Raw genomic sequence first — 26756 nt, forward strand, 5'->3', positions numbered from 1 at the left:
ATGTTATGCATTAGGTAACTTTTTTTAAAATCTTTGCTGAAGTCACTTGTTTGTTCAGCATCTGCCATGATCTCTCTTGTGAGCCTGATGACTGCTTGCTTGCCTCTCAGGTCAGCTAAGGGCCTCACTGAAGACTTCTCAGTTTACAGGATCTGAAGTCTCTAGTGAAATGTGGCTCCACTTTATTTTTGAGTTCTAAAGGTAACCAAGATCGTAAATTGGACAGGCCTGGAAGTTTGCCTCAGTCCTCTCCTCCAGCTATGTGTGATTGTAAATCTTTAGCCATTCCAAAGCTTTGACTCTAGTTTTGAGTGTATGGACTATGCTTGCATTTTTAAGGTCTAGTTCTGGAGCCATTTTGTTCACTAGAACGTAGTTAGTGTTTTGCCTGACCAGTGACTTGGCAGGAGAGAGGCTGAATGTTAATTGCTACAGCTAAACATTGAGTTACATTGGCTAAACTGTCTCCACTTAAGACAGCAAATTTTGCAACCCTAGTACATAGACTTAATAGGAGGCAAGTATAGAGGTCAGAATTACTTCCCTGTGTCTTGTAAAACAGGCTACAGGAAAAGTGGGATTAAGGATTAAGTAGTAGTGTTGAATAGCTAGTATACTCTAGGCAGACTTGTGCCGAACTCCAATACCTCCCTCTGAGTAACAGTCACTGTTACAGGAGGAGGGTCTGGAGAGGCCCTGGGGGTTTTGTAATGATCTAAAGGGCAATATCCATTCACTTCACCTCCTGTGCTACCTACTTTTCTTTGGTCTTCTGTGCACATGTGACTAGCTCGGGGCCAGTTAGGGAATAAGTTTGTGTCAGTACAGAGCGAGAAAAAAGTGGATGAGATGGACACCTGACCACCTTTCTTTCCTTCTGAGACCTGAAGTGACACTGTCAGTCAGTGCCTAAGTGCAAAGCCCCGAGAGATGCTGTCTCCACCCCATGGGAACACAAGGTGCTGATGAATACTCTCTGAAAACACTCTCAAGATCTTGTGCTTAGCACTTAGTGCGTTTAAAAGCCAACAGACATTAAAATGGGCCTTCTTACGATACCTGATGTGTTGCATTCACCCTGGGTGGTTGAAACCTACTCCTATTTATGGAGGGATTTTTGGTTTAAAATCACATTCCAGTCTGCTCCTCAGTGCCTAGTCCTCTCTTGCTCTTGTTACGTCTAGTTTTGGGGGTGGAAAAACCAAGAATGTAACAAACTCTGGTTCTTATTCCTTCTTTGTTTCTTACTTCAGATACAGCACGTTAATGTAAAGTGGAGGTAGGTACCATAGGCCCGAGTGTAAACTAGAACTCCACTGAAAGTCAATGAATCCAATTAGATTTTTGTTTCTGTAATGAGGAGCCAGACATGGCTCCATGTCCTCTCCTTTTAATTGGCCTTTCATGAGCTGCAGCATTACAAAGCTGTCTACAATCCAATCAAAATTGGGACATTCAAGTTTCCCAAGATGTGTAGAAAAACCTTCTTCTTGTCACTGGCTTGGGTCTCTTGTTAGGGTCTGGATGTTCTTTAACACAACTTGGTGCCTATTGAAAATAGACATGCTAATGTTTCCTAGTAAGGTCTGCTAGGAGCAGTGTGCACGTGTGACTAGAACTGGCCAAGTTTGTGGATTGCTCAAGAGGCCTCTTATGTTTCAGGAAACCCTCCAGTTGATGGGTGTCAACAAGACTGTGTTGAACAGGGACCTCTCCTCCTAGGCTGATCTCTCCCTGTTGGCTTGGAGGCCTTGGAAACTGTCATTTCTGGAGACCTGCAGAAATGAAATCTGCTTCCTTAAGTGCCAAGCATGAGTTGAGAAATTCTACATTATCACAAATATAAAAGCATAGATTTGGAAGGCTCTTGAGATACCACAGCAGTATAGTCACAATTTAGTATGCTGGCAGATGAGAATTGCTTTTGAAAGTACCCGGGCATCTGTACAGGCGTCAAGCCAGCAACTTCCTAAATGAGTGTCAATGGCCCTACTGGCCTATGGGCGCTTGTGGGGTGGTGAACCCTCCCCACACAGGACAGGGGCACGTCACCCCAAGTTATTCTAGCCCTGTTTTTTGGTGGTCATGATGCCTTACCCCTGGCAATGAGGCTTATTGCCAGCATCTGGGGGGTTGCAGCCTACAGGGCTCTCAGGACCACCTGTGGGTGCCCACTTTTCTGCCTGCAGGTCTCCCACTGGCAGCTGTCTGGTACAGGGCTGATCCCTGCTTTGTTCCCTAGCCTGCTGCTTGTGTCGCATTGTCTGTCGTTCCTGGTCCCAGCCCTTGGCCTAGCTCTGGGTATGTCTCCATTGGCGGTGGTAGGGTAGGGTGGTCCGGAACCGCCCTGGCCCAGGGCCCTCAGGACAGGGTGTTCAAAGGAGCCAGTTCCAGTGTTCTCCCCGGAAGCTGCTAGCTCCCCTTGGCCACTTCCTACCTTGCTATAGGCTCTGCCGTCTGCTCCCCCTTGACCACGGCTTCTGCACTTTACTACCACCTCACATCCATTATCTCCGAGCTGAGAGAGGATCCCTGTCCTCAAGGCTCCCATGTCATAACTGGCTTTAGTGGCCCCCTGGCTCTGTTGCTCACCGGTGAGTCTTTCGCTGCAGGGGGTTCTGGAGGTGGTCCTGATGCTTGCCTGCCTGTCCCTGCCCCGAGCTGGCGTTCTTTGTCTGCCCCCGTGGGCCCTAAGAGGCTTAGTACTCCCTCAGGGCTGCCACTGTGCCAGGTGTCTCCCCTGTCGCCTTCTCCTTGGCCTCTACCCCCGCGCCCTTCTGGCCGCGTTCTGTCTCCAGGCCTTCCGGTGGGTCTGCCTTCCTTCCGCCTGGGCCCACTCCTTCTGACGCCGAGCACTCCTCTGCCTCTCCCTTCCTCCTTCTCACCGCCTCCTCTGTCCTCTCCTGGGACACTACTTCCCCTCTCCGCAGCTGGCTGCCCGCTGCTTCCGAGTTCCCGCTGGCCTTCCCCGCTTGAGCGTGCTGGTGCAGCCTTTGAGCATCCTGCTGGGCCGCTCGCCCATGCGCTGCAGCGTCTCCGCATGCCACGGTGCTTGCCCCCGAGCACCACGGCCGGCTTCAAGAGGGGGCGGGGCAAGGGCGCCCCGTCAGTGAGCCTGTAACTTTGTACTTGGATGCCACTGTGTCCTCTGCCTCAAAACTAATGCAGTCCCCACTTGGAGTCTTTGTTTGCTTCAGTTTTTCTTTTCTCTTCACTAATAGTTGGACATCAAACCTTAATCAGTGGGACCTTACAGCTGAAGAGAAGTTACGTTCAGCAGAAAAAACTCCATATTACAATAACGAACTGCCATGTGTTCCTCACAGCTTGTAAATACTTCAGGGGAAAACTTGCCGGTGTGTAGAACTGAGGTGCTAGCTTGTTCCTCTTGTATTGTTTGAAAATACACTGACACGGAGAACGAACCGGTGGTCCTATATTTTGCTTCTGTTTCCTATCTCCAGTAAGGACATGATTCTTGCTTGCTGCTGGAAAGAGGCATAAGAGATTGTTGTAGATTCTTGCAACTTATATCATCAAATATCCCAATTCTACTGGGCAATTTCACTTTTTCCACAAGACTATTTGTTATTCATAAACTCGATTTAGATTTCAGTTGAAATATGGTTGCGCATTAGGCCAATAGCAATGAGAATTTTTTCCATTTGATCATAATTAAACACCTTTTTATGGATGGTCTAGATCAGTGTTTCCCAAATGATGTTCCGGGGAACCCTGGGGTTCCGTGAAGTGAAAATAAGGGTTCCGTGAGAAAATTCCATTACAATAACATGTTGTTGTTATAATAAATATTAAGCATTTATGAATTTTATTGAAACCAGTTTTCATTTGTGTTGATCTCATGACCTTGTTTAGCATTTGTTTATTATTATCCTTACTTATTTGTGGTCTACTTTTTCAGCTCCATATATAACACTGCTATTAGGGGTTCCACAAAATTCTTTTGAGTTTAAAAAGGTTCTGTGGCCAAATAAAATTGGGAAACACTGGTCTAGATGGTGCTTGGATCTACCATTGGTGCAGAGGACTGGACTTGACCTCTTGAGGTCCCTTCCAGTCCTATAATCCTGTCGCTGTTGTTTATCATTTGTATACAGTCAGACTACCTTGTGATCTCGACCAAATTATGGCAGGGCTCAGTTAGCCACTGTGCATCCCCGCTGCCGTGCAGCTTACAGGGAACTTAGATTCTGGCTAAGCCAGTTAATCAAGACATGGGCATGGCCTTCCAGTGTGCTGCAGCCCGGCTGCCAGCGGTTCACGGACCGGCACCAGTCTGCAAACTGGTGGTTGGGAACCACTGACCTAAGAGTAAGGCTCCATATCCCATTTCAGTCTCCTGAACTTGTAGTCCATCCCACTACATGCATGAAATAGTGATCCAAAACCTGCAGCATGAGCAACTGTTGCCTTTTCAGCTCATTTGGTACTTGAATCTTGTTCATCCATTTGGAACTGACCTTTATTTTTACCCAAAATGTGATGCATTGTGAGTGGCAGGAGCTCAAAAGCCTCAGTGAGGAGTTTTTACAGACTATTCTAGCCTTGATGTACATGCCAAACATGGGGGGGGGCGGGTCTGTTCCCCCCCGTCTTTGGGATGGGGCTACTTGTTTGGTTTGTTTGGAGGGTGGGAAACTCTTCCTGGGAATGACTAACTTTAAAGACTGAAAGTTGTCAAGGAAGAATTATAGACCATTGTAGTGTGAGATTAATCCAAGCACGTAGTTTGGGGGAGGGGATTTAAAGCGTGGGGTGGGAGGGAGCAGAAATTCTTCAGCATCCTTTCTGTTCCCCTTTGGATGTGCATAAATGGGACATCCAGTGATCTTTGTGGTTTGGAAGTCTGAGAGTGTTTCAAGGTGTGAGCATTGAGAGGGATAGCATAAGATGGAGAGGAAAGGCACCAGAAAACATTCACCCGTGTTAATGTAGACCAGACTGCGTCCGGGCGGATCTGACACATCACCTAAATGAGATGGAAAGTTAGTACTTCTGCATATTGCTCCTAGCTCTTCACTGGGTGCACTTGGCAAATTACTTTGCCTTGTCCATGCCTCAGAATTCACTTGTATTTGCCAGCCTTCAGTGGCACTCCTTTTGGGCAGCCACCCTTTTAAAACTAGAACATCCACACAGACAAGAGCATCTCTTTATAAACCCCCACCACGAGAGGAGGGTGTTAGGAACCATAATGATCTGTAACTCACTTTGACATCCTCGGCTGAAAAATGCATTGGTCCCTACACGTTCTATATTACATTCTTGCTAAATCATTTTGGCCTCTACCCTGTTCATGGAAGCTATCTGATTCATTCTATATTGACTGTTAAAACAATGCAGTGTGTTTCAAGTTGGTTATACAAATTGTACCACTGCCGTACCTCTGGAAACAGGACTTCTTTTTTCTTTCACTGGCTCCCTCACAAATATTGTGACTGTACTGTCTGTTGCTTTGTTGTACAGAATTTGCATTCAGATACTTGGAAAGTAAGTTTTCTCTGAAGCAAGGTGACTTTTTACTAGTCTCCTTTTGATCTGAACTTTCTTTAAACCGAAGGGGGGGGGGGGGTGTGTGTGTGTGTGTGTGTGTGTGATATTCCGGTTGGAGTTTGAATTGTCTGTGGTGAGAATTTTGGTGCTCTTGGGGAATCTTCATTTATAACTGTCTCAGGCCGAGAGATTTTTCTCTGCCAGGTTTGGGTAGTGTTTGATATGCTAGATGCCTCTCCCTAGGAGCACTGGAATGATCATCATCGGTTGCCCAAAGCAGCGTTGAATAGTGAGTGGCCAAGCAAGGAATGTGCCCTTAATATAAATAGGGGTGCTCCATATGCATTTAGTATATCTGTGTTTAGAAGAGCAATCTAATCTATTGAGTGAGTTTCTAGCTATGCCTGTGTTTGGTTTGGACTGAGTTAGGCCTGCACTTGGAACTGGAGTATGTCTTGGCAGCAGGATATCATTGTGACAGAATTTTCTGAATTCATAGGAGTCCAACCAAAGTTCACTTAGCTTCTCCTCCTCTTAAAGAGGCAGTGGTTTCTTTGTGTGTTTAGAAACAGGCAAGCCCTTGTAAAATGAATCGGTTATCATTTGCGCAACAAGAAGCTTGTTAGTTACTCATTCTGCATGAGGGCTTTCTCTCCTGAGCTTAGTGTTGATTAACGCCAGGTGTCTTGCAGGCCAAGTCACTTTGCTAATTTCTTTTTATGGAGCCTCCGCTCTAAAGTTCTTTGCTAGGAGAAATGAGGAGTCTCAGTCTCTCCACGTTCACCCCAAAGAGCAAGTGAGAGCTTTTTGCAGAAGCTTTCCTTCCATGCGATGCTAAAGGATCCTTCAACAATCCTATAGAGCAGTCATTCCCAATCTTTTTTTTAATACTGCAGACTGGCAAGCCCATCCATAAACTATTGGCGGACCAGTAACATTTTATTTGCATATTCATTACATAAATAATATGTTGCCAGTCTCCCAAAAGCTCCAGCCCCAGAGCTGCTGCAAACAGCTGGCTTCAGCTCCGGCCACTGCCATGGTCCGGCAGCCAGCAGTTTGCAGCCGGCACCAGTCTGGAGACCGGCGGTTGGGAACCACTGCTGTAGAGGAGATAAACAGTAGAAGTAATTCAGTCTTTTTCATCGAGTAGTGTCCCCATGGGTGCTCCACTGAAGGTGTCGGGCTTGTCCTGGTGCTGCAGCTCGGAAAGTTTTCTCTAGCAGTAGCCCTACCGGGCCACGCATGCGCAGATGATGCCTCACGCCGTTCACACCCTTTTGCAGAGCGCAGTCCAGCCCTGCCAGTTCCTCCTAACCGACCATGGCTGCAGATAGAATCTGGATGGCTCCTCCTTCATTCTGAAGAGAAACACAAAGACTAAAGATATAAAGTTTTGTTATTGTCCCAGTTTAGCCCTTTCCCAGTAGTTATAGTTCCAGTTTATATTGGTCTCTTAAAGTTCATGTATATAGGCATTTAGACTTTCAACAGTTCAATGTTGCCAGTTTAAAAAACAAAACAAAAAAAAATCACCCCTTGTTAATGAGAGACTGTGCCTGACAGACTCTTCCAGTGCCACCATGTTCGGTTCCCCTGGGTTCAAGAAGTGTGCGACATGCCGAGACGCCATGCCTGCGCTGGCAGCCATTCGCGCTGTATCAAGTGCCTTGGGGAAGGTCATATTGCCCAAAAGTGCATGCACTGCTCCAAATTAACCACCTGCCTCAGGCGGGATAGAGATGCAGCTCAAAATACTGCTTTTTACTAGAGCATTACAGCTGCCGACCACCGAGCAGCCAGTGGACGAGACCTCTGGGCCGTGTAAGTCCCATGAAAAGAGGAGTTCCGCTCCTTCCAGGAGTGTCCATGGAGGCGACGCACTGGGCACCTCGGGTCTGCTGCCGAGATATGCTACCGGTAAGACAGGCAAGGGTCCTAGCATGTTGGCTCCAAGCCCCGCCATTCTGACTGACCCAGCATCGACGGTCCGTGCGGCACCGCGACCAGAATCGGCACTGGCGACGGCACCAAGAGAGCCTCATGCCGTGTTGAGACTGCCAGCCTCAGCACCGATACCTCCAGCACCAAAGCAATTGGCGCCAACGGCACCGCATCAACAGCCATCGGCACTGGCATCCTCCGCACTAACGCCAGTGTGGTTGCTAGCACCGGCGATAACGGCGGCACTGACATTGCCAACACTGACGCCGTTACCTCCATCTCGCCACTGGGAGAGGTCAGAACGGAGAGATTTTTACCTCTGCACTGACTAGCCCTTTGGGCACGGCTCCACTTCGTTCATATGCCTCTTCAATACCTACCAAGGCACAGCGAAGGGCTAGGCACGTACGCACACTGACACCGAGCCCTGAGAACTGTCTTCTCTCCTGAACCTTCTCCTCCAGCTTATTATCATTCAGGAAGCCATCGACATGGGCATTACACCCTCCCCTCGAGAGCAGTATCTAAGATCTCCTCTTCGATCCCACTCACTGCAGCATTACTATCAATCCTACCGCTCCCGCTCGCCTTCGCACTATACTGTGTGATCAAGGTCACCCAGGTCTCCAACTCCTTCACAGTACTCTCATCATTACAGGAGTGCAAGTACCTATTCCCCAAGGCACTCCCCTCATGCATATCACTGTCACAGCCGCCATTATACCTACTATTGGCGTCAATGTCCACACTCGCATAGCGCAGTTTACTCCACCTCCAGATCACCGAGGTGCAGATAATCCCAGTCTCTGCAGCGCCTGGCCCAGGACATCCCACCTCTTTGGCAAGCTCCTCCAACGCCCACAGGAGATGCACCCTCGATCTCTAGTCAACAGCAAAGGGATGATAATCTGCCCTCTGACCGCAAGCAACAGCGCATAGACTCCCCCACGGATCAGTCATCCTCTTCACCAGACAATGCTGTATTTCACAGTGATTCTTCCCCTACAGACCACTACAAGCAGTTCCAGGAACTCTTGAAAAGTGTAGACCAGTCCCAGGAACTGCAGACCACGGATATGCCGCAGAAACAACACCGCCTGCTAAAAAAAAAAAAAAAAATCTTCAGCCATTCCAAAGATTCAAGCTGGTGCTCCCCTTTGAGGCCATCCTGGAGATTGCCAACGACCTCTGGCAAATGCCAGCCTCTACACTGCCCATGAACAAGCAGGCTGATAAGAGATATTTTGTGTTGTCTAAGGATACAGAGTTCCTGTTTACGCACCCTCAGCCCAATTCCATCATCATGGATGCCGCACAACAGAGATCAAAGACTGCACAAGGTAGAAATATGATTGATAAGGACATGAAATACTTGGATCTATTGGGCAGAAAAATTTATTCGTCTGCCATGGCAATCCTCAGGATGCTAATTACGTGGCTCTCCTCACTAATCATGATTCTGACAATTATACCAAGCTGGTTGCTGTCATGGAATACTTACCTGAGACCAAGAGGTAAATCTTGAAGGCTGTAGTGTAGGAGGGCTACACAGCAGCCTGCACAGCACTACAAATTGCCCTCTATATTGCTAACACGGCTGCTAGGATCACAGCGACATCAGTGGTCATGCGCCACGCCTCCTGGCTCCATCTGGCATCTGTCCCAAAGGACCTTCAGTCAAAAGTGGAGGACTTACCTTTTGATCATCAGCTGCTTTTCGTCCAGAATACTGATTAAGTCTTCCACTCCGGCAAAGACTCTCGCACCACACTGAGGATGCTCAGGATGTACACTCCATCATACAGATGAAAGAGATTTGGGCCCTACAACAGAGACCATTCTGTTATGCTGTGCCCTGCTTCAGGCCACACGATCAGCCTAGACAGAGACGACAACCTCAGAAATGCTGCCTACAGCCCAGCAAAGCGTCCAACCAGCAGCACTCTTGGCAGCAGGTTTGATGTGTCGATCGAGGGACTGCATGCCATCCCCCTAACAAAGACGCCACACATCACAGCCAGTTTGTTCCATCACCGGTTGAGACCATACCACCTGCGCTGTTTCACTATAACCACAGACCGTTAGGTCCGAGAGATCCTCATGTCAGGCTTCACCATCCCTTTCTATACTCGGCCCCCTCCCACTCCTTCCCTGTCCCTCTTCAGGGACTGCTCTCAGGAACCTCTTCTGCACCAACAGGTCTTGTGCCTACTTACCATCAGGCCAATGGAGAGGGTGCTGGATCAATTCAGAGGAAAAGGCTTTTAATCCCGGTACTTCCTCATCCAAAAAAAGTCTGGGGGATGGAGGCCTATCCTGGACTTGTACGGATTCAACCGCCACCTTCGAAAACACAAATTCAAAATGGTCACATTAGCCTCTAACATCCCAGCTCTCAACAAAGGGGGTTGGTTCACGTCCCTGGATTTGCAGGACGTGTACTTTCATGTAACTGTACACCCAGCCCACAGGAGGTTCCTCTGTTTCACACTGTGTGCGGAGCACTGTCAGTACAGGGTGTTACCCTTTGGTGTCTCAGCAGCACAGAGAGTATTTTCCAAAACCCTAGCAGTTGTTGCCGCCCACCTCCAGCATCCTGGCATCATGATCTTCCCCTATTTGGACGACTGTCTGTTAAAGGCCCCTACCTTAGACGAAGCTATGGTGACGGTCAACACAACCCCGGGCAACTTGCGAAGCCGTATGGTTCATTATCAATCTGTCAGTCTTCCCTAACGCCCTTGCAATCCCTCCAGTTCGTTGGGGCGAGGCTAGACTTGATAACCACGACCGCATAGAATCATAGAATACTAGAACTGGAAGGGACCTTGAGAGGTCATCTAGTCCAGTCCCCTGCCCCCGTGGCAGGACCAAATACTGTCTAGACCATCCCTGATAGACATTTATCTAACCTACTCTTAAATATCTCCAGAGATGGGGATTCCACAACCTCCCTGGGCAATTTATTCCAGTGTTTGACTACCCTGACAGTTAAGAACTTTTTCCTAATGTCCAACCTAAACCTCCCTTGCTGCAGTTTAAGCCCATTGCTTCTTGTTCTATCCTCAGAGGCCAAGATGTACAAGATGCATACTTACCCACAGACAGGTTTCACATCATCCAAGACCTGGTGAACACCTTACTCGTTGCCCCCAAACCTCCCATAGCTACCTGCCTGAAGTTGTTGGGACACATGGCGGCTACCACTTATGTTGTGCCTCACGCGAGACTCCACTTGAGGTGCCTTCAGCAGTGTATACTCACCATTTACACACCAGGAGCTGATGGCACGCACAAGTCCGTCATTATCCCCAAACGCGTCAGGGACTCATTACTGTGGTGGAACATCCCAAAGAATATCCTATTAGGCGTCCCCTTTCATGGTCCAAAACCAGCTGCACAAATCACCACAGATACATCCTTAATCAGTTGGGGAGCCCATATACAACAGTACTGTGCTCAGGGACTATGGACACATCAAGAATCCCTGCTACACATAAACTTTCTAGAATTGCAGGCGGTGTTCAACGCCTGCAAGCATTTTCTGCACCTGATATGAGGTATCACCGTACAGATCCTCACCGACAGCATTTGCACCGTCTATTACATCAGTCGCCAAGGGAAGCACTTGATCCCGATCTTTCTGCGCCGAGTCCATCCGCTTATGGAATTAGGCTATCCAGCATGGGATTACCCTCCTTGCTGCGTACCTTCCTGGCAGAAACAACACTATTGCCGATGCCCTCAGCAGGACTCTTCCCCTACAACTTGAGTGGGAGCTGCTCAACGACGTAGCCCGCAACCTCTTCGAACACTGAGGATATCCCACCATAGACCTTTTTGCGATTCAACGCAACAAAGTGCCACCACTGTTTCTCAAGAGCGGGCATTGGCACAGCTTTGCTGGGCAATGCCTTCCTTATCAACTGAGGGCAGCACCACTAAGTTTTCTTCCCCCCCCCCCCTCCCATTCCACTCATTCCACGAGTACTGGAGAAAATAGCTTAGGATGGGTCAACAGTGATGCTAATAGCACTTCTTCGGCACCGACAAATGTGGCTGCCCCAGTTAGCATGGATGTCTGTCTCAACCATGACGACTCCTGCAGCTACACAACTTACTGTCACAGCAACACAGATCAGTCCTTCATCCTCACATCGACCGCTTACACCTCACCACATGGCTCTTAGCTGGCTCCAAAGTGCAGAAATGGTTCTTTGTGTAGATTCTGTTGTGAGTACTCTACTCTTCCTCTCTAAATGCTAACTAATGGTCCTTCTGCTTTCTTTAACTATGCTTGTTACGTACCAGCTCGGTTTTCCCTTTGATATTTATATACCCACTACTTCTCTGGTCATTTGAAGAAGTGGGTTTTGTCCACGAAAGTTCATGATACTGTCTACATGTATTGTTAGTCTTTAAAGTACTACCAGACTATTTGGGTTTTTTAAAGTTTATCCTATACAGACTAACTTGGCCACCCCTCTGAAGCAGCGGGGGAGGGGAGAGTACCTCTTAATTGTAGGTACAGTGCTAATGAAGCTAAGTGGTCTGAAAGTGTCCCAAATTTGGCTTTTGAGGTAAAAATCAGGTATTCAATTCAGGAGAGACTGGCTTTATATTATAACATACAGTTGATGTCTTTGTTCAAGCCCCGGGAAACAGTATCCAATTTGCACACGAATACCAATTGCTATGTCTGTAACTGGCTATTGAAATCCCTTTGTAGAAGAGTGCCTACTTTTAAATCCATGATTGAGACTGTCTGTCTGGTTTGGCCAACATACCTGGCAGAGGGCATGGCTGGCACATATCGCATTAGAGGATGTGCAGTTGTATGAGCCCCGATGTTGTAGCTTACATGGTTAGGTCCTGTGGTGGTGTCCCTTGCATACATGTGTGGACTGAGTTGGCAACAGGGTGTGTTGCCGGCGTAGGTTCCTGGGTGAGTGTATATGAGGTGTGATGTACATTAGCAATATGTGGAGGACCGGCATGTTGGTGTTTTTTATTCCTGAGGGTTTCACATGAAGTCGTCATGTTGAATTTCTTGAAGAAATACATCCGTTAAGCACTGCGTTGGAGATCCCCGCATGCCGTATCTTCTCACCAGGGTTGGAGCTTGCTCTTGGAACTTTGGCAATACGTAGCTAGAACCATCCTAGCTAATGTTCACACCAGGTATTTGACCTAGTAAGGGGGGAAAATATGGAAAACTATTTATTTTTGTGTAAAACCTCAGAATACTTTATAGCGGAGTCCTTCCTTGAGTGCTTGCTTGTGTCCATTCCATTCTAGACGTGCCCACAGAAGGTTAGATTTTTGCTTTTGCGATATCCCGACGGTCGATGTGGTGCCCTCTGGAATGCTGCTCTCATGTCTCAGTATAGTAGGTGATGCTGGCTCTATGCCCTCGGTTCCTTCTTGCTGCCTGTGCCGATTGGTTGCCGTGCCTTCCCCTTGCTTTGCAAGTAGGTAGTGGGTTTGCTTTCTCGTCATTTGCCCTGTACATAATTTTAATCAGTAAAAGTGGGTGTTAGGAAGTTAACCCAACAGTCCTAAGCTGATGCTGGCTTCATACAGCAGTATTGCAAGCCACACAGCTGTGTACCGGTTACCCGTTACCTGGGGAGCAGTCCACTGCCCGTGGCCTGCCACTAGCGGAGAGCTGTTTCACTCCTACCTGGCACACATGCGGGGCTGGGCTGGGAGCTGGCAGCCAGGGTGAAGTTGTCTTTTCTCCCCCCCCGGCCCAGCCGCCTGCCCCTGTTTAATCCGTTAACTGGTGAAATTAGATTTTACATCCTTAGTGGTGCCTAATATAGCGACGTCAGTCACTGCTAAGGCAGAAATCTCTGACTCTGCACACCCATGCGCACACCCCTAGAATGGTACAGACATGAGTAGCACATCTGAGAACAGCAGTCACGAAAGATAGGTCACTAGTTTTTACAAAAGGACAGTCGGCACAAAAGACTGATTCAGTTTCTTGGTTGTACGATGTAAAGAAATATCATTTGAATTTCTCCTCTTGTGCTCACCCCTTTGCTGGCTGTTTAGCGACTGTAAGACTAGCTGATGCAGGATTTTAACTCTTAATCACATCTTCATAGTGAATTTTGAAGACCTCGTCTGGCTAAACAATTATGCTTTTCTAGCCGGGTTTCAGAAAACTAGTAAACCAGGTTGGAAATGTATTGCATGAATAAGTCCTGACTGATCGAGACATAAGCTTCAGGGGGTAGCAGAGTTAGTCTGTACAGGATAAACTTAAACAAATAGTCTGGTAGCGCTTTATAGACTAACAAAACATGTAGATGGGATCATGAGCTTTTGTGGACACAGCCCAGTTCTTCAGATGACCAGAGTTTGATCGAGGCATGTTTGCTTCCTCTTTTCAGCTCAGTTAGGAGGTAAGAACGGAAATCTGTACAGGCGATTGCTGGTTCAGTAATACCCTGGTACACTGCCGTCTTCCTGAGAAGATTGCACAGTGACCTCGTGAACGATTTCTTGCTTGGGGATGCACGGTGTGGACTGGATCGCTTTCTGGCACGAGTTCAGGAAAGCGGTTAGGCACACGCTAAAGTCCCAGAGCAACCACCTTCTCCAAAGGCAAAAATGAAACCCCTGTGGCAGCCCTTCTTGGCTGGGCCAGAAGCTGGAGCCCAGCGTCGGGGACTCTGGGCTGCTGTGGGAGCCCTGGACTCTCCACCTGCTCTGAGTGGGGGTTCTGAGGCCCAAGCACAGCCTTTGGGGCTCCTGATCAGTGGCCTGAGCTCTTTTGGTGGCTCTGACTACTGCCGGCCTCTAGCTTCTGGGCTTGCTAGGGATGGAATCTCATGGTGGTACCTCAGTATCTCCCTTTCTCTCTCTCACTGGGAAGAGGCTGGCAGTATACCTGAGCCTTAGGCAGGTGCAGAGTTGCCCTGGATTCCCAGTGGCGTGAGTGCTGTCCCAGTGTTGCTCGACCAGGACTCAATGTGCAGTCTGGGATTGTCCTGCCCAGCTCAGGGATGGGTGGTCACTGTTACATGCCCTCTCTGCTAGAATTCAAGCCTTCAATTATCAATCCTATTTAAGGGGGCACCATCAAGTGATTGGGCCCCACATGTGCGCACTCTATAGTAGAACAGGGAATGGGCAGCCAGGGCCTTGGTCTGCCGCTTCCGCAAAACTCTGCTTTGGGGGAGTGAAGAGGGAACCCCGAGTGGCAATTTGAAGGAAGATCAGCAATGGAAACACCACCCACTTTCCTTTCGAGGGAATTCCCCCCTCTGACTCTGAACATTGCAAGAGTCCTCATTGCTTCTTGTACCAGAACAGTCAACCGGAGGTGATTGTTCCGTAATGGAAGGAGGGCTGTGGAGGGGAAAGGAGGGAAATGCAGTGAAAATTGAGGAGATGTACGCACCCTCTCCAACCCTCGAGTGAACCAATGCACAAGCAGGCTACCAGAGTAAAACAAACGCTCGGGAATTGCAGTAAACCGACCAGACTATCAGTGAGTGTCATGTAATAACTGAGCCCGAGTAGCCAATGACAGGCCTCTTCCCCGAGGCTAAGGATTAAAGAAACAAAACACTGTTCCCCTGTACTCCTTCCCACTTTTTTTAAAGCTACTCAGAAAATGGCAGAAAGGGGTTCATTCCATTAGATTAAAGGAGCAGCAAACAATATCGCTTGGATCTGAATATCCTCAAATTTCAGGATGAGCCAGAATTCTGAGGTAAAACATCCTCCCCTAGAGAGGAAGTAGCTTCAAAGTGTGGATCTGTCCCTTTGGCTCTATGAATCTTCCCCCCATCTCCCTGCCAAAAATGAAATTAAAAAAAAACCCAACTATTGGGTGACATCCATTATTGCAGTTTAACCACTCATCATTTCAGACCGGCCCAGATGGCTAACACATCTGGGCTCTGGCAGAACAGGGGTTCCAGATCTTGGAATTAAATACAAAAGGGGGTCTGCAGTTCTTGGAGAAGACAGATGTGCTGCTTTAAAAAAAAATCACTGAGGGGAGGGGGCATGGATAACTTGAATATCACAAGAACTGACTCCCAAAATTTAGATAATTTCTTTTCCTCTAATCTTTCTATAGGGCCCCTCTTATCAGTTGTATTCAAAAGTATAGGGGGTGTGACAAGTTAACTTGATTATTCATAATATAAGATTACAAATAATGACATTTTTAGTAATCACTGCAGCGCCTGATCATGAAATCTTTGAGGTGTGGGAAGAGGCAGCTGGTTTTTGGGTAGACTGGCAAACTTCTATTTTTTTATGGTACAGATTTGGATCTTACTTTTACTCCAGATGCACACCAAATTAACTGTCGACCTTGGCTAAGCTCCAAGCCTGGTCTTGCTTTTATTTGGCTGGTTCTAAAACAGTGATGAATACCTTTCTAGAGACCTGTGGTGGTAACTCTGCCAGTTAATTCTAGTTTCTGGACATTCTTTCCTATCCCAAAACTATACAGAAATTGGCACAGCAATTGGGAGGGTGAGTGTGAATAGGTGATCACATGGCAGAATAAGTGTCTAGGACACTGGTAGAGCTCTGAATGGCTGTAGCTAGTGTTATTGGCCTTTCCCTTGTTTGGCTGGATAGTAAATTCATGAACAAGAACCCTTTTTTAAGCCAAACAGTCAAATGATGTAATGGTGACTGATGGGGTGAAATCTAACAGTTGTATAGTAGCTACCATGAGTGTTGTCTGGTTTTCTTAAAATACTGTTGGCAAGTGTATCAACTTCTATTCAAAGCACCCATTTGAGCAAAACTTGCCATTGGTGTTTGCTAGTGCTGAGGATCACAATATCACCAGCAAACGCCAGTAGTGACAGCTAGGTATTGACAGTTCTGATATAGCACTTGTCAGAAGATCTCTTTATAGTAGTGCTTGGTAAAGAGCTGCATCGTCCCCATTTTATAGATGGGGAAACTGAGGCACGGGAAGGAAAATGACCTGCCCAAGTCACCCAGCAGGCCAGTGGCAGAGTTAGGATTAGAATCCAGGTCTGCCAGAACCAGTGTTTCTCAACCTTTGATATTGGGGACTGGCTGCCTTCCTAAACAATCAGGGAGAGCATGACGTCTACCACTGGTTCACCCGACCGGTAGGTGAGAAACTTGACACTAAATAAACTGCTTGTGCCGGACTCCTTCCCCTTCATACCAAGTGGCTGCAGCTTGACTGCACAGCTCCCTCTTTTCCCTGATGAACTCTGAAAGCAGCAGTGCCCAGCCAAAAAAAGTACCTTGACAAGAAATCCACCTGTGAAATAGCTCCCTTTAGAGCCTGTTCGCTGGTGAAGCTTTGTGTAGCGTTCTGATGAAAACTAAAGCATTTGCCCGATACTTGCTGGAAATAGCACCTTCCCACGGTGGGTCTCATCATCCATCGTCCCATCACTAGCGTCTCCAGGTACAATGTAGAGAGAGCCAATGTGCTGATACTGGGCAGTATGCAACATTCTCTGACCCAGCGATAGCCACTTTGTCTAGCCAACCGCCTCAACATGTATAAAAGGGGAATTTATTCGAGTCCTGTCTCGTTTGCCATCACAGACCTCAAAAGAAAAGTCTCCCCTCCACTAGAGCAATGGCTTTGCTGGCCCCCATCCATGTTGGATTTGTCCCCACTGACTAATCCTGGTATACCCCTCCAGGGAGGTGACTAAGTGAGAAATCACACTTTAGTTGACTCTGGCCATTTCAAAGCATGTGCTAATAATCTAGTTTCACTTGGCTCTTACAGTTGCATAGTTGCGTACATCCTGTAGTCTCCCTAGGTAACAGGGATAGGGTTTTTCAGTAGGCAAGTAAATGCTGTTTAACAAATATCCAGACTTCGGGAGACCTTGGGTTTTAACTGAGTTGCATCAAGTATTCCGATTCCTTGTTGAAGTCAGTGGTTACTCGTGCATGCGTGTGTGTGTGTTTAACTGCTGGCACAGTGTTTCTCCAGCTTGTCAGAAGCAAGCATCTGGGGGAGGGGAGTGCAACAGTGATTTGCCCAAAGTTGCACAGGCAGTTTATAGCCGAGCTGAGAATTGAACCTAGAACTCCAGTGCTCTAGCTACGAGTCCCACCCTACTTCTCCTAAAGTGGGCCAAGTAGGGGAGGTCTGTTTTCAATGAGCTCCAGTATGAAATTCAGCCAGGCAGATGCCATTGTTCCAGTATAATTTATAGAAGAGCTCAGGTATCTGTTAAATTCCCTCCCCAGACTTGCTGCTTCTCCCTGGGCTGGCCAGTCTGTTCATCTGCCCAAATACAGCCTATGAATTGGAAGTAAATATTGAATTATCTGATTTCAAACACTGACTAGCTCACAGCTAGTGAAACGAGTCAGGTGGCTTCATTTTGCTCCTGCTGTGCCCATGTATCCAGATGGGGAAATTCACCCCCAATTTGGCACAGTCCCCGCTTGCTGCTCAGTAAAGACCTAGAAGCTGAATAGCAAGGGGTGCTGCATATAGAGGTGCCAACCCTCCAGGATTATCCTGGAGGCTCCAGGAATGACAGATGATCTGATGAAACCTCCAGGAAGCTGCCCAACTGAACCCTAGCTGCCTCTCGGCATTTGAGGTGCATTTTACAGATGGAGGTGGCAGGCCCAGGGTTGGACTAGCAGCGGGCGGTGCAGGTAAGGTGTGGGGTGCCTCAGCAGAGCAGTACTGGGTTTGGAAATATGGCCAAATGCGGCTGACGCATCCGGTACACACTTCTATCACCGGGGATTAGAGGGGAGGATGCAACCCTCTCCGCTCCCCACTTTCACAAACCTAATCATCACCGTCGCTCCATGCCAGAGAAGGAATTTGGAGTCCTTCCCTGAACAAAGAATAAACTTGGTGCTGTTAATTTCTTAGCACAGCCAGGAGCGTGTAAATCTGCTATGTTTGCTCTCTCCCATTGCATGTGTGTGATAGATTCGTAAATCTCTCCCCTCCCCACGCGAGAGCTGCATTACTCATGTCACGGATGATTTATTCCTAATGAAAAGGAGTAAAGCCCCATGGTGGTGATTTGTCTCCTCTCGGCTCTGTGAAATGCACGGAGATTGACAGCACATCTGCCACGTTTCATTCATTCGTCTCACTAATCTCTGTTCCGCGCTAGAATCTCAGCCGGTCAGAGTGCTGGCAGCAAACCCTCTGTGATTGCTTGTCACCAGCGCTGGCTTTGTTAGCTATGGAGAGGCAGCAAGAACTGGAACCTTTAAATATTGCCTTATTGCACCTGAGCTCTGCCTGTCTTGGGACCGATTGCTACAACGAGGGCTTCTGAAAGGCCAGGCTGTTGCGCTCAGTGTGAAGATGTGGAGTAGGTGCAACAAAAAGGGATTACATCACTTGGGCTTTGGGGAAGAAACCTTCCCAGACCCTAATGGATTCTACATTGGTGAGCCCGCCAAAATCTTAATTCATAATCGAAAGGCAAAATAACTAGTGCCAGGAATAGTGAGAGCAGCTTTTGCCAGCACTTTTCACCAGGTAACACGCTAGTGGTCCTTCCGTTTCTATGACATCTAAAACTTTGTTACTGCCAAAGAAATTGGGGCACAGTGCTGTATTCCAGAATCTGCAGATGGGCAGAAACCAGGACCCTGAGAGCCATGACTTACCCACCTTCTAAATTCCAGAAGATCTCTGAACTTTTGCTGGTGTGTGTTCTCTTTTAAAAAAAAAAAAAAAAAAAAAAATACCACAACAACAAAAAACCACTGCTCATCCCTTTTGGCAGACTTTGTATGGATCGACAGAGCACGACCATTTCACCCTCTCCCCCTGCCATAACTAATGGATACAGTAAATATAGGTCTGTGCGCTTTCCATTACATCAACCTCTCTTTTTCCTGTTCTTGGCGTCCTCTTTCTCGGTCCCCCCGTGCCTGCCTTCAGAGGGATGTTCCCGTCTCCATGGCAGCTGTAGGTAGGCCAGATATTTCCTCTGTGCTTAAAATCACCCTTTAGGAAGAGCTCTTCAGAATGCTCTACCTTCATGTGGCAGGCCTGCCCAACTCCCGTAGTGAAGCTTTTGCTGGATTTTCTTTCTCTCCCTCACTAGCTTTGAGCTTTTTCTCTTCAAAACTGCTAAACTAAAACACGTTCATGCTCTTCCCTCCTCCCCCTTTGGCTTTGTGAGAACAGGTGCTGAGACAGCCCCTCCCAGCCTCTGCCCAGTGCGAAGTAGCTGGCTGAGCTCAAGCCGGAGGAACCCAGCTCCCAGTCAGCATGTGTGGGTAAGGCCTCGACCTAGTCCGTTGTGCGGCTGCAGGGAAATGTAGCTCCCAGCGTCCTGTAGAGCAAATACGCTTTAGGTCAGTTGATCAGGCCACGCAAAAGCGCCCTGCACTGAGGCTAGGTCAAATCAGTGGCATTGAAGTAGAAGTCGTCCCCTCCCTCCCCTAGAGGAAGCCTAGCGTGCTGTAATTAGCTGAATTAGGCTCACCTGCTCCAGTCTAAGGACAGTGGGCACAGTCTGTTCAGGACTAGCTACTCTTGAACTGCAAAGCCCGGCTGGGCTGGTCAAAGTCTCTCTTCTTAAAGTCACTTGCCTGCTCAGCACCTTCTTCTCCAAGAGGATTTTGGAGCTTGGCGTGCGCTCGCTGAAACCTTAGTTACCAGTTCTGCCAGACACGGGAGTGTTGGAAAATAATCAGGCCTCCACTCCTGATACCATCAGAGTCTTCTTCCACATGATAGATCAGCTCTACCCATTTCTGGTCTAGTCCAAACATCTTAATGTAGATGAGTTTTTTTTTTTTTTTTTTTAATGTGACAGGAGCCTTCAGGTGCACATAGCAGATGCATTCAAAGCTTTAGGTACAGCTCAGGTAGAACACACATTTGTTGTTAGGCCTAACAAGGTGGGTCTTCCATTCACACTTTCTCTCACACTATAGAGAGTTGATGCAGTGTAGTTGGAAGGATGCTGTGGAAGAAGGTACCCCAGGAAATTTTACACCTTTTCAGTGGTACATATATAAATTAGAATCCTCCCTCTCTCTGGCTGATTTTTTTTTTTTAACGGCTTTCTGCATCCCATTGTAAAGGCTGTCTGACTTGGAAGCTCCTAGAATGTAAAGTCACAGGGAAGACCGTCTTCCTTTTTTCATCCCGGTCGTCATCTTGCCCTCGTCTCGTCTCCATTGGTTTTTTTAATTTATTTTTAGCAGCATGGTGTCTGCAAGTTGTAGCTTTTGCAATACATGGACACTCATGCTGGGAAATTTAACTGGATTAGATAAAGCACATGTCAGAATTCACATCTCCACTTACCCACAATTCAGGAATGCTCACTAACATGATTTTTGGATTGTGTCCATCTCCAGCTATAGTATCCAGGTGTAAACTTTAAATTTGGGGGGAGCTCTAGAAAACATGGCACTGGATTTTTTTTTTTTTTAAAAGCTGTGTGGGTAGTGGCAATATCCTGGCCCACAAGCATGTTTGTTCAGCACAGCCTGGCTCATTAATTGGCGTCTGCGAACGTGCTGTAGGCTGCTAGTCATCACCCTGGTACTCATTTCCTAAGCTGTCATTTCCTCCTTGGTGTAGTCAGCTCTGAGAGGTGGCTCACCTCAGCCAGTGGAGAGCATGATTGGAAGAGAGCAGAGAAGAAAAGCCAGGAAGCAGAGTCAGAGGAAAAGCAGACCATTCAATTAGGTTGACTTCAGCATTTGTGGTAGCATACCACATGGATTTGCAATCTTGCTAGCTAAGCAGAGCTGTGCAGGAGCTATATATGCATAAGGAATCTAGGAACATCCAGACTCTTCAGGAAATAGACAGGGATTTGGTAGGTGGCCATCTGTCCGAGTCCTGCCTTGAAATCATACTTCAAAGCTGGCAGTACACTGGGATGCTACCAGACGCCATCTTTGGGGTGGGTAGGAAAATCCAAGACCTCAATTTTGTGGCCATTTACGAATCACATGAAATCTTACACTAACCCACTTGTGAATGTCCAGTATTCTTTGGGTTAATTGCATCTTGTCTCCTTCTGTTTTCCCTTATTGCAGTTGTATATTCGTCTCTTTTCCCCCGATTTAATTGTTCTTATATAAATGATGATTTGCTCAATTATAAAGTGCTCACTAAATGCAGCTGATTTGTGGGAGAGTGTGGGATCCCTCTTTATGCCTCCCCTTCCTCCCACTCTGGGGTAGTTGTGAGGTTTTGCATTTTGCTATGAAGCTTCAGCCAAAGATCTTGAACTATACAGTTGGTGTTTTTATTGCCATAACTAACCCATGGTTCATCATTTGCGGTCTTTTTTTTTTTTAAATGTAGTTAGACTACAACTGGAGTGATTCTGTCAATGTACACAGGAAGAGTATACCAGTTATTAAATACAGTGAAAGAGGACTGTTTCTTATCAGCTAGCTCTGGTGTCAAGATAGCTTTTTTTTTTTTTTTCTTAAACCATTAGGAAGTAGTTTGTAAGCCTTAGAGGAGATTACTACAAATCTGGTCTAAAAGTTGTTATGTTTTTGTAACGAAAGTTAAACATGGGATGTATGTTTGCTTAAAGATTAATCTGTCCGTGTCAGAAAATGACTCTTCTGCATTTTGACTGTTACCCTCTTTCGACTTGCTGTGGCCTACAGAAAGCATAAAAGCCTCACTATTATTGCTGACTGATGGAGAACCCCCTGTAATAGGCTTGGTTTATTTCCTCCCTCTCTGAACTGACTGCTGTAGTTCCTTTCCTAGCAGTCTGTGTGCAGGGCTAGCAGATACTTACGCCTATAGCATTGAAACCCTTACTGCTTGTCACGGATTGTCCTCTTTGATAATCTCAGCATGGGTCAAGGAATTGAATGAGTTTGTTACATACATCCCTAGTGATGAAGCTTCCAGGCCAGCTACGGGGACAAACTAGCAGTGCAGTGAGACCACGAGGAGAGGAAGAGCTTGGTTGTACCAGTTAAACCTCCTGACGGCGGTCACACTGCATGGATGTTGTTGTCAATAGCCTAGTTTGGACACATGGCTCCTTTATTACTGGAGGGTTTTGGAGGTCGCAAAATTTGAGCTTGATGATCACATGCTAGATAAGCCAATGGGGCAGGGCTCCTGTGAGCTGAGCACATGTGCTCTGGAAAGCCATTGAGATGTAACGTACCCAGGCCTCCACAATCCTACTTGAGAGCCATGTCAGCCTAGAACACAACTTATAAAATGTATTTCCAAAAATACACAGAAGAGAATACAAGCTTGCTGAGGGGTGGGGAGGGTTATTGTATAGTTCTACATCTAAAGCTAGAGCAACCTGTTGGCAAAGCCCCTTATCTATTTCTTGTGTTTGCTGTCTGCGTGTTAGTTTCCTGGAAGTAGGGCAGAAAAGGAACTGGGATGGATAGCGCAGGGCAAATTCCCCATACAACTATCCCTGTGCACGTAAAATGGGATCTGCAGCCAGCTGCTGCTGTTCCATCCATGGGGCCTCTCCAGAGCAAAGATAAAGTAGAGAAGGGAGACCCTTCGACTTACTTCAAAACTGGTCCAACCCTGCTTTGCATTGGCGAAAGCTTGTGCCTGCATGAAATCAGTGCGTGCAATCTCGCTGGTTTTAATTTTACTGATTGCTACTGTAACCTATGTCTCAAATGTGCTCCTGAATTTGTCCTTTCAAAATCCGTCGTGTAAGGTAATGGGTAATTGGTTGGTTGGGTGACAGCCAGAGTCTGCACGGTTCAAGAGTCCTAGCTCCAATCAAATTGGACAAAAAAGTACCTTGTCGGAGAGTTCTATCCTAGGAGGAGAGAGGTTTCCAGTCAGCTGATTAATCTCTATCTTAACGGCTCACTACATACGTATGCTTACTCCTATGGGATGTTCCCCGCATTGGACCTATAGCAGCATAAAGTGCATGGTTGTCTGATCTACTGTACCTGGTTAGCACCGCAGTAGCTTGGGAAGAACATGTTCCCCTTCAATGGCCAGTCACTTGGGTGAGAGATTTCCCCCAAGTTGGGTTTATCCAAAGTACCAGGTGCTGCCCGTGCGGACCACGCTGGCAAACATACAAGGGCACATACAGTATTTCCAGAAAATCATTTTGCTATGAAGGGCTCTTATTTACTACACTGGACAATACTTGCCATTCATGGGCAGCAGGCTGGAGCCAGCCTGCTTGCATATTGTTGCCTGCCTGCCTAAAGATAGCTCTCTGCCTTGCTGTGATGGATTGGCTATTTCCTTTATGACTAAAACACTCGTTTTCTTAGTTTCTTTTGTTCCTGTAACAAGCAAAGATCTGCTCCCTGCAGATGACTTGGGTTCTGTGGAATGCAGCTCGCATCATACAAACGGGTTTGGCGCTTTTTTGGTTTCAAAAACATTTAGTGTCCAAAGAACAGGGCTGGGTTCTCCCCCCCCCCCCCCCCCCCCCCGACTGTATTGGGAGATGCTTGGCGCCTTTGGAAAGCTGGGAGAACCCCGGTTGTGACTCCTCCCAATGCCAACTGGCTTGTTCAGCTTGCTGGCTGTCTTTTTGCTGGGCTCTGGGTCTCCAATTGCAGTCCTACCATGGGGAAGGCAGCCATGTATCTGTGGTGGTTGGGCTTACACAAGCTAACCGGTGGTGCATCACGATGCTGCAGGCTTAAGTGCCGAGCACACACTTGCGCTGAAGGAAAGCATCGGCTCTCATTCCGTTAGGACTGGGATTCTCCTACATTTAGTTTGCAAGCCAGTCTTGGTGAAAACCATTAGGATAACGAGCCATGTGCTGACTTGTCCTCCTTAGTGGGCACACGGTGCTACAGGTCTGGAATACGTAAGTCCAGCGTGGTGCTGTATTCTGTATACACGCTCCTTGCCATAGAATCGGCGTGCTCCAGCAGTGCATTAATGTACCCAAACATGTGACTGGTAATTTCTCTCCTCCTCTGCCTGGGGGGAGAAGTGCATGTGATGAGTGTACTGTGGTAGGGTTTTGTGGTGGGTTGGTTGATTTTGATTATGGGGGGGGTGAGGGTTAATAAGCAATAGCGCTGTGTGTGTGTTCAAGATGAAGTCAAAGAAACGTGCCATGCTTTTAGAACAGAAGGTGCCATGGTTTGTGATGGCCCTTAATTTTTTTTTGGGGGGGGGGTTCATTCCATAGGCTCAGACCTAGCCCTGAGAAAGTTCTCTCCCATGGATGAGCTTTGCCCTTATTGTAATACATACTGGTCCTCATATGTATGAAAATTGGCTTGGTTGAAGCTCACATTCCAATTGGGTTGATCCACAAACTTTTCTTATCCACTTAAAAAAAGTCCCCAGACACCAATCAGCCAAATCTTGCTGGCCAGTGACTTATCTTGAAGAATGTAAATGTCACTTATGTTTCCTTGGGTTGTATTTGAAGTCTGTGATGCAAGTAACTAAAAAAGGGGAAAGCCGTCATTGCATCCTGGGTTCTGACAACGTTACAAACCCATCAAGTATTGTGTTCGGAGCTATTTAAGGTGACCCGAATGTGACAATGCAGCATATCCAGGACTGGCTTTCCTACTTGCACAAGAAATGAGAAATGAAGTTCAAGCAAGCTGGCTGTTAGGCCAAAGCCCACAGAGTATACGGACAGGGTTCTGCAGTCCTGAGCATCTCTGAAAGCCATCTGGCTAACTCGGCTAGCATTCCTCCAGGGGAAGCTCATGTTTCAGTGGTCATTAAGACCTCTTCTCACGGGGTGAAATATGCACTTGATACCTCCCACGCCAGCTCAGCTGTCAACGCTGAAGAGCTGAATTATAACAGCCAGGGTAAGAGACAGTGGAGGCCTGTCTAAGAACTGTAACAGAGTATAGGAAACCTTCACTTTTTTTAAACCTACTTTTAAAATGCAGTGTCGGTTCCCCTACCTGTGACACTTGGCATTCAGGATTTCATCTCTTACCGTGCTGCTGTTCACTACCTCAGCAACCCCTACAGCAGAGTCAGAAATGCAGCTCTTAGGCGTTAGTGGGATTATCAACTGGAGAACCCCAGACCCTGATGTCCGCTCTTGGCCTTTCATTCCACTCTTAACAGTTAACAGCTCCATAAAGCAAAACATTCACTGGCAATCAAAACAAGCAAACCGAGCCCAGCCCTCCCAGAACTCCCCCCAAAATAGCCCCCTCTCTTAAACGCTGCGTCTATCACCAAGTGACTCTGAACTGCTTTGACTTTGCTCTGTGTTAAAACACTGCTCTGTTTTTGGATACTCCCGCAAGAGGAAAAAGAAAACAGTATTTCAAAGCGGACTCTGCTGGTGTTTCCTGCTGAGGGCGTTCTGTGAGGGCTGGATGCTTTCAGGCTAAAGTTCCTGCTACATTTTTGCAGATCCTCCCATGGAATGTCTGTTTGTTTGAATTTTATAGCAAAGAGCAGGGTTGTGCTTTTTCCTTGTTTTTCATGGCATTGTCCTTGGAGCACCTACCTGTGCTCTGTAAAGAGCAACACCCATATAGAATGCTTGGTCAGGATGCACACAGCCGTGGCTGCTACCAAGGGAAAAAACTATCCTGTAACCAGAAACTGTGTATAACAAGACTACCCAGTAGGTACCAGTCTGCAAAGCGGTGCTCTGGGGGCTGGTAGCCTACTTTTCAACTGGCACTGCTTGGTGATATGTGAGAAGAATCAGACACATTTTAAAAAAAAAAAGAGCCTTCTGATTTTTTTTTCCTGCCTCGTTTAAAATTCCCTGTAATCCCTCCTATCATTCCCGTCCATTGTCAGTGTAGTGGTTGCAGATCAAGATTTCCTGACCTGACAACCATAACTCCCAGAGGGGTTAGCTGTTTCACGGTGGAGGAGGAAGAGAGGCAAGCTTGCCCCATTTTGTACTAGAAGTGCCCTGTAACCTGTTGCGATTCATGGGGATCTACCTATCGTGATCCATGGGGATCTACCATCATAGGAACCAACATAACCTTTGAAACCTCCTGAGCTTCAGTGGTAACCCAGGCTAGTGAATTGAACGCAGTATCAGGTTCTAATCCCAGCTCCAACCCTAACTTGCCGACTCAGCTTGGGCAAAGCCTTTATTGTATTTCCTCATGCAGAAAGTGGAGATGGTGACAGACAAGGGTGTTGAGTCCGTAGCAAATGGTTGTGAACCTTTTTGAGATCTCAGGATGGAAAACCATGGAAGGGCTAAGCACTTGACAGCAATGCTTTGAGAATTGGCGCACAGGCTTCTGGAGCACAGCTGAGCTTGTTGAATGGTATGCAGCTGAATCTTGGATTCTAGGGCTACTTATGGGGGTGTAAGCAGTTGTCCATCCCTGTGGCTGATACTGACATA

The 26756-nt window shown here is 47.3% G+C and overlaps 1 protein-coding gene across 7 annotated transcripts in view; it reads left to right on the plus strand.

The window, feature by feature from the left end:
- Positions 1 to 26756, plus strand: part of SH3PXD2A (SH3 and PX domains 2A) — a 379907-nt gene that overhangs the window by 302774 nt on the left and 50377 nt on the right. The window lies entirely within an intron of this gene.

Source organism: Pelodiscus sinensis, chromosome 8 (genome assembly GCF_052426305.1).
Source record: "Pelodiscus sinensis isolate ZL-2025 chromosome 8, ASM5242630v1, whole genome shotgun sequence".
NCBI lineage: Eukaryota > Metazoa > Chordata > Testudines > Trionychidae > Pelodiscus > Pelodiscus sinensis.